General features: G+C 41.0%; 1 pseudogene; it reads right to left on the reverse strand.

Moving 5' to 3' along the window:
• Nucleotides 1–6,096: 6,096 nt before the first annotated feature.
• LOC107971006 (melanoma-associated antigen C2-like) lies at nucleotides 6,097–7,220 on the reverse strand (annotated as a pseudogene).
• Between the last annotated feature and the right edge of the window lie 570 nt (nucleotides 7,221–7,790).

Here is a 7,790-nt window from a genome sequence, read left to right on the forward strand (position 1 = left end):
ATATTATTACACATGTATAGTTTTATATGTATACATGTATATATATACACAGCATATACATGTGTGCTATTATATATAATATTTGCATATATATATTAGCACATCTGTATTTCTAAAAGCCTAAAATAATCTTTTAAAATTTACATACCACATTGTTAATTGTGGAAACTTCTGAGTAGGGGGCTGAATTTTGGAGAAACTTTCTAAAGGAAAGAAATGTGATTTCTATGTATTTTAAGAAATTTTTGCAACAAGAATATATGCAGTATTTATTTAGAAGAAAAAATATTAAAGTAAGTCCAAGAAAAGGAAGAGGAGCAGTGTAGTAGTCAGATAAAGTAACAGTAAGCTGATGGAACAAAAAAATTGCTGAAATTAAAATGGCTTAACCCAAGTTTATTTTTGTGCACATAAACTCTAACCTGAGTTGACATGGTGCTATGGGCTGAATTGCAGCTCTCTCCCCAAATTCATTTATCCAGGTCATAACCCCCAGTACCTCAGAATGTCACTGTATTTGAAGATAGAGCCTTTGAAGAGGCCATTAAGATATAGTAAGGTCTTATAAGTAGGACCTGATTCAGTATGACTGGTGTCCTTATAAGAAGAGGAGATTAGGACACAGACACAAAGACCAAGGGACAACCACATAAGAATTCAGTGAGAAGGTTGTCATCTGCAAGCCAAGGAGAAGCCACAGAAGAAATCAAACTGGCCAACATATTGATCTTGGATAATCCAGCTTCCAGAAATGTGAGAAAATACATTTCCATTTTTAAGTCACCCAGTCTGTGGTATGTTGTTATGGTATAATAAACTAATACACAGTGGATCCTGGCTCTCATGTCACCCAGGAATCCAAGCTGATTTTACCCCATAGCTCCAAATCACAACATATGTTAACTCTTAAACAGACATGAAAGCATTCGAATGATGCACTGGCTTCTGTCTAACTACAAATGAACCACTCAGGAAGACAAGGTAGACAAAAAAGCGATGGGCACTTGTAATCTCTCCCATAAGCCATTATGGTGCTTAATTAAAAGCAGCTTTTATAATTCATGACAGTAAGTCTTTTATTTTATTGGAATGGTTTATGGGAATGCTAGCATTGCCTTGAAATCTTCCAACTTATTCTTGTTCTTATGAGGTGACTGGCAATTTGAAATACAGGATTACATCTAGCTTTAAAACAATTCCTTAAGTCTTGGCAGGGAGGGTCAACCTTATTCCCTCAATAGCACTTTTCTGCACTGTCCTTTTTATAACCTATATGATTTCTTTAGGCTGAAAATTTTCTCATTCATTTTGGTGTATGACAAATATCCTACTCTGAGAGCCTCTGCTTCCCTCCACATGACTAAACATTTCTGATCAGCTGTACATGTGCCTGTGGCATACTGCAAACCAGGATTTTCCTGCGAGGCAGATATACAGACAAGAGAGAGAGGAAAGATGGTTAACCATTGTTGGTTTTTCTCATTAGAGCTAGCATCTCTGCCGTGGAACCCTTGTCACCTCCTAGGCAGTCTTTGTGATTTTGTTATTATTTTGTTTTTTTTAAAAAAAATTCAGCTTCCAGTAGATCATTTACAAAGTGATTTTATAGTCTTTCTTCATCTACAAAGATTATGAAGGAAATGTTGGTTTTTGATCACCTATGAAAGCTCATTCAACTATGTTTGGGTTCAGTGCACTGTTTCAAATAATGCCTCGTATTAAAATCCTACCACAAATATCACATGTTAGGATTCTTTCAAATACCCTATCTCTGACTTTAGAATTACATCTCTAAAACCAGTATATTATGTGGCAAATCAGATTCTACTCACCGGTCTATGTGGAAATACATTGAGAGTGTGTTGAAGATGCCCAGGGTAAGTATTGAAATGTCACTATCCAAAGTGAATAGTCACATCGAAGGGCTGTTATCACAGAGGACTCAGGGGGAGGGATGGATGACTCAGGGAACTTCTGCACGGAGTAAGAATGGTCTATCTTGGGGAAGGGCAGGTGATTCAGGGCTTTTGCATTGGGATCAGGGCACAGCATTCAGAGGGAGAGACACTAGTGACAAGCTAGTCCCCTGGACAAGAGACCATACAGGGAAGATCAAAAGGACAGTGCTGTAATGTGGGAAAGTACTGGGGCTGGACAAAACTGCCAGCACCTGGACATAGTCAGTTCTCAAGAAACCTTGGGCTTAGAACAGGAGGACTTTAGGTAAAGAAAGCCAATAATGATCCCTGAATTGTACTTTATTCTCATTATCACACCTTCATTCTTTAGGCCTAACTTACAACTTTGGCCACAGGGTTCATCTTTATGTTACTTGAGAGGCATTAAGAAGCATGAAGAGAAGTGACTTAGATTAAAGGCTGTCCTTGGGCTGGGAGAAGTGGGGACAGTGTGGGCCTAGATAAAATTCAGGGCAGGGCTCAAGTCCGAGTCACTTTCTAGCAATGTGATATTGGGGAATTAAATAAGAGATATGAGCCTTCCTCAGGCTGGGAATAGTGGGGACAGTATGAGTCTAGATGAATTCAGAGCAAGGCTCAAGTCCCAGCCCTGTCACTCTCTAGCGATGCGATCTTGTGGAATTTATCAAGCCCTATGAGCCTCAGGTTTTTCATCTGTAAAAGGGGTTTCATAAGCCCTGCCTTGTAGAATTGCTGGAATGTATGTAATGTGAGTAAAACACCTGAAACAAGGCCTGACATATATTGGAAATTTAACAAATGGCAGTTGTTATCAATATGATTATAACCCCAAAGGCTACCACTGTCTTTTGTGAAAATTCAGCTGTTTTTGTTATCCAAAATATGTCAGCATATGTAGTTGAATATGTCATGGAGTACCAACTCAACCAAAAATTCAGCTTCACAAATAAAACTCAGCACATTTTCTTTCTGAAATGATATATTGTATAATTTGGGTAAGGGGAGAATTCCCCAGGTGGAATGCAACTCAGTGATCCTAGAATTTGAGTCAAGGACCAACTTCTTTTCATCTTCCCCAATGCTCGTCCATCCAAACCACTACTTTTATTTGTCCTCCACTAAAAATAGCCCTTGCTTAGAGTTGGCCAACTTACATTCAAAATAACATAATTAAATGTCCTTTCTATGAAGTGGGCTCTGGCTCTCCTAGGCCAGGGAAGTGAGTGCCAGCCTAGAGTGTTCTGGGAAGCACTTCAAGGGATTATCATTCTATTTCTCAGGAAACCCTTGCAGATGATGGGTATCAATCACCTAGTTCTTGCACTGTGTTCAAGCTCACCAGTTAGAGAGCTGCAGGACACCTTCAGTTACTTCCCTATGTGGAGACTCCTCTCTGCCTCATCCTCCACCCAGAAGCAACTGCTCAGAGCAATTTTCCATTCCACGTTTTTCTCTCACCTTCTGAGAGTCTGGTTGCTGCCAACACCCAGCTTCCTAACAATCAGCTCCCACAGAAGCAACTGCAGTTTTCCAAAGCCCCAAGCTGCCTTAGCTCAGGGCCTTTATACTGGAAGGCTCACATTGGAATCTAACCTCCCCAGTCCTTTTTTTGTTTTGTTTTGTTTTGTTTTGTTTTCAATTATAAGTTTATTTAATTTAACAAATAATATATTCATATGATCTATTTCTTCTCAAAGGTGGTTTTGTAGTTTGCATCTCTCAAGGAAATTTTCAATTTCGTCAAAGTTGTAAAACTTATAGGCATGAAATTTGTAATAATATTCCCTTACTCTCCTTTTAATATCTGAAAGCTCTATACTGGTATTCCTATTTATTTTACTCCTGATATAAGTAAAAAACTTCTACTTTTTTTTCTTTTTCTTTTTTTTTTTTAAATGATAATGGCATTTATTATTTCACATAAGAGGAAACCTGGACATACATAAGCTTCTGGATGGGTTTATCCAGTACCTCTTTTTTTTTATTCTTATTATGATACTTTAAGTTTTAGGGTACGTGTGCACAATGTGCAGGTTAGTTACATATGTATACATGTGCCATGCTGGTGTGCTGCACCCATTAACTCGTCATTTAGCATTAGGTATATCTCCTAATGCTATCCCTCCCCCCTCCCCCCCACCCCACAACCGTCCTCACAGTGTGATGTTCCCCTTCCTGTGTCCATGTGTTCTCACTGTTCAATTCCCACCTATGAGTGAGAACATGCGGTGTTTGGTTTTTTGTCCTTGCAATAGTTTACTGAGAATGATGATTTCCAATTTCATCCATGTCCCTACAAAGGACATGAACTCATCATTTTTTATGGCTGCATAGTATTCCATGGTGTATATGTGCCACATTTTCTTAATCCAGTCTATCATTGTTGGACATTTGGGTTGGTTCCAAGTCTTTGCTATTGTGAATAGTGCCGCAATAAACATACTAAAGAACAAAGCTGGAGGCATCACGCTACCTGACTTCAAACTATACTACAAGGCCACAGTAACCAAAACAGCATGGTACTGGTACTAAAACAGAGATATAGATCAATGGAACAGAACAGAACCCTCAGAAATAACGCCGCATATCTACAACTATCTGATCTTTGACAAACCTGAGAAAAACAAGCAATGGGGAAAGGATTCCCTATTTAATAAATGGTGCTGGGAAAACTGGCTAGCCATATGTAGAAAGCTGAAACTGGATCCCTTCCTTACACCTTATACAAAAATTAATTCAAGATGGATTAAAGACTTACATGTTAGACCTAAAACCATAAAAACCCTAGAAGAAAACCTAGGCATTACCATTCAGGACATACGCATGGGCAAGGACTTCATGTCTAAAACACCAAAAGCAATGGCAACAAAAGCCAAAATTGACAAATGGGATCTCATTAAACTAAAGAGCTTCTGCACAGCAAAAGAAACTACCATCAGAGTGAACAGGCAACCTACAAAATGGGAGAAAATTTTCGCAACCTACTCATCTGACAAAGGGCTAATATCCAGAATCTACAATGAACTCAAACAAATTTACAAGAAAAAAACAAACAACCCCATCAAAAAGTGGGCAAAGGATATGAACAGACACTTCTCAAAAGAAGACATTTATGCAGCCAAAAGACACATGAAAAAATGCTCATCATCACTGGCCATCAGAGAAATGCAAATCAAAACCACAATGAGATACCATCTCACACCAGTTAGAATGACAATCATTAAAAAGTCAGGAAACAACAGGTGCTGGAGAAGATGTGGAGAAATAGGAACACTTTTAGACTGTTGGTGGGACTGCAAACTAGTTCAACCATTGTGGAAGTCAGTGTGGCGATTCCTCAGGGATCTAGAACTAGAAATACCATTTGACCCAGCCATCCCATTACTGGGTATATACCCAAAGGACTATAAATCATGCTGCTATAAAGACACATGCACACGTATGTTTATTGCGGCCCAGTCCTTTTTTAAGTTGTTCTTTAAATTGTAAAGAGCACCTTACCAGCTTCTTGATATGGCTTCTGCTCCAAGAATCTCCTGTTTTATGGGTAGGGATAAGTCATGCTTTTCACACTATCCCCACTATGAAGAGTGCCTTCTAAAAGCATATGCTTAAATAATGTTCAGCAAATAAAGGAGTCAGTGAGGCTTTCTTGTATTCAGAGTTAATTTCTGCTACTTTTTTGAATATGCCAAGCCAAGCAAGGGATACATATTTAATTTTTAAGAACAAGAAAATAAAGGGTATGAGGAGATGCGAATATTAGCCATCCTTTATTTTGTTCAACTATTGAACTGCTGAGTACTTTCACATTTTAAAGAAAATTCCTATTATATTACCACACTATCCTGTTACAGATCACAAAATAAGAGGTTTTCCCATCTTTTTAACAAAATATAAAATTCTTACTTTTAAGTCAGATAAATGGCAATACGTAAATAATATTAATAAACTAAGATTCTGAAACCAATTAAACCTGCTATTAAAATAAAAGCATTTGAAAATAACCAAAAGAAAAACAGGTAAATCTATAAACCACCCACATGAAACAGAAATGCAGAGAAGGCTGTTTTCTCTCCACCTCCACCTGGGCCCTTCACTATGTAGGACCTCAACTGCCTTCTTCAAACACAAAGGGAAGAAACTACCCCAGACTTCATTCAGGACAGGAGAAGTTGCTGGACATGAAACTGAAGCTTGCACTTGGCATGGCAGTGGCATCATCTGTGGTGGAAATTATGGCCTGGGCTCTCTCTTCCACATCTTTCAAAGCATCCTTGTACCAGGATGGAAAGGAAATACAGATACTATTGTATAGCTTGGCCAAAAACTCTAGTACTTTCTGCTTGGTGCTTTCTGAATGGGCTCTTGGACCCCACAGGAATTCATAACGTGGAGGAGAACTGTTGGGCACCTCCCAATACTCCAGGTAATGTTCCTGCACCCAAACTTTAGTGAGGAGCTCCCTGGGCTCCCCATAGACGAAGTGCTCCCTCCCAGCATACACCCCTATTGCCTTCAGCACTTCCCAGATGACCTCCTCAGGGGCACAGCTGCCCTTTATGAAGATCACACTCAGAATAAGAATCAGGAGGCAGTTCTCAGGCCTGCCCGTGTCATCACTACCCTCATCGGCGAGGTCTACTGTGTTTGCAAACACATAGAAATGGTCAGGGCCCACTTCTATCAGGGAAAGGCCAAAAAGAAGCTCTATGAACTCACAGGCTTTCTCGAGTATCACAGAAAAGTAGTCTTTGTACTTGGTGATGACAATCGTCAGCATCTCTGACTCTGTTATAGGCTCCTTTGTTTGATATTTGAGGAGCAGGAACTCCACTAACTCGGCCACCTTTTCATCTAGTGTATATGTGAAAAAGAACTCACTGTTTGGCAGGCCAGGACAGGTACTGCATCCTCCTCTTTTTGGCTGCTGGACTCTTCATTCATTGGGCTGCATGAAACAGAGGAAGAGCAGGAGCTCAGAGGATTCTGGGGAGGACATTGGGAAGGACCCTGTGGAGGACTCTTGGGAGTGCTCTGGAGAAGACTTGACATCCCAGCAGAGTGCACCTCCTCCTCCTCAGGGCCACCGAGAATCAGAGAAGAGGATGAGGAGGAGGAAGAGGAGGAAAATACTAAGTAGAAAGTAGAAGAGGAAATGGAGGCTTCCTCCTCTTCCTCATCTGTGGGATCCTGTGCATCTATCCAATCCTCTATTACAACTGGGTACTGGGAGTCTTCCGCAAAGTTGGGGAATGGAACGCTTGGAAAGAGAGGCATAACGACTTCTTCAGGAGCAGCAGGTAAACATATCAACAGGGATACGGATGATGGGATCCAACAGGCCTGTGGAAGAGAGTGACACTGTGAGTGGCCTCAGCTGATAAACTCACCCATGATGGCTCTGCCAAAGGCCGACTTACAGCTCCTCTTCTCTTAAGGTCGTGCTTCAGGGCCTCACAGGTCGCCTATCTTCCTAGAGAGATTGTCCCCTGGGCACCTGTAAGAGGATGTGAGAAATCACCTCAGGGCACAGCTGAAAGGCAGAGCCTGAGGCACCAGGAATGACAGTAGGTGGTTACGGCTGGGTGCTGAAGAGTCTCCTCTGTTTGTAGGGGTAGAGCCTTTGTAACAAAGTCAGGGTGTGCACTCACCTTGACTCCTGGCACTTCCTGGGCCTCCCCTGCTGTGCTGACTTTAGGAAGTGCAACTCAGACCCAGGTCTTCACATCCTGGTTCCTGGAGCACCTGCAAGAGGAAGTGAGGGAGCCCCTCAGGCTAAAGACTGCAAGCAGAGCCTTGGGTCTCCCAGGGCTGACAGCTGGGGCTGGCCAGACTCACAGAGCTCCA

The sequence above is a fragment of the Pan troglodytes genome, chromosome X (assembly GCF_028858775.2).
Source record: "Pan troglodytes isolate AG18354 chromosome X, NHGRI_mPanTro3-v2.0_pri, whole genome shotgun sequence".
NCBI lineage: Eukaryota > Metazoa > Chordata > Mammalia > Primates > Hominidae > Pan > Pan troglodytes.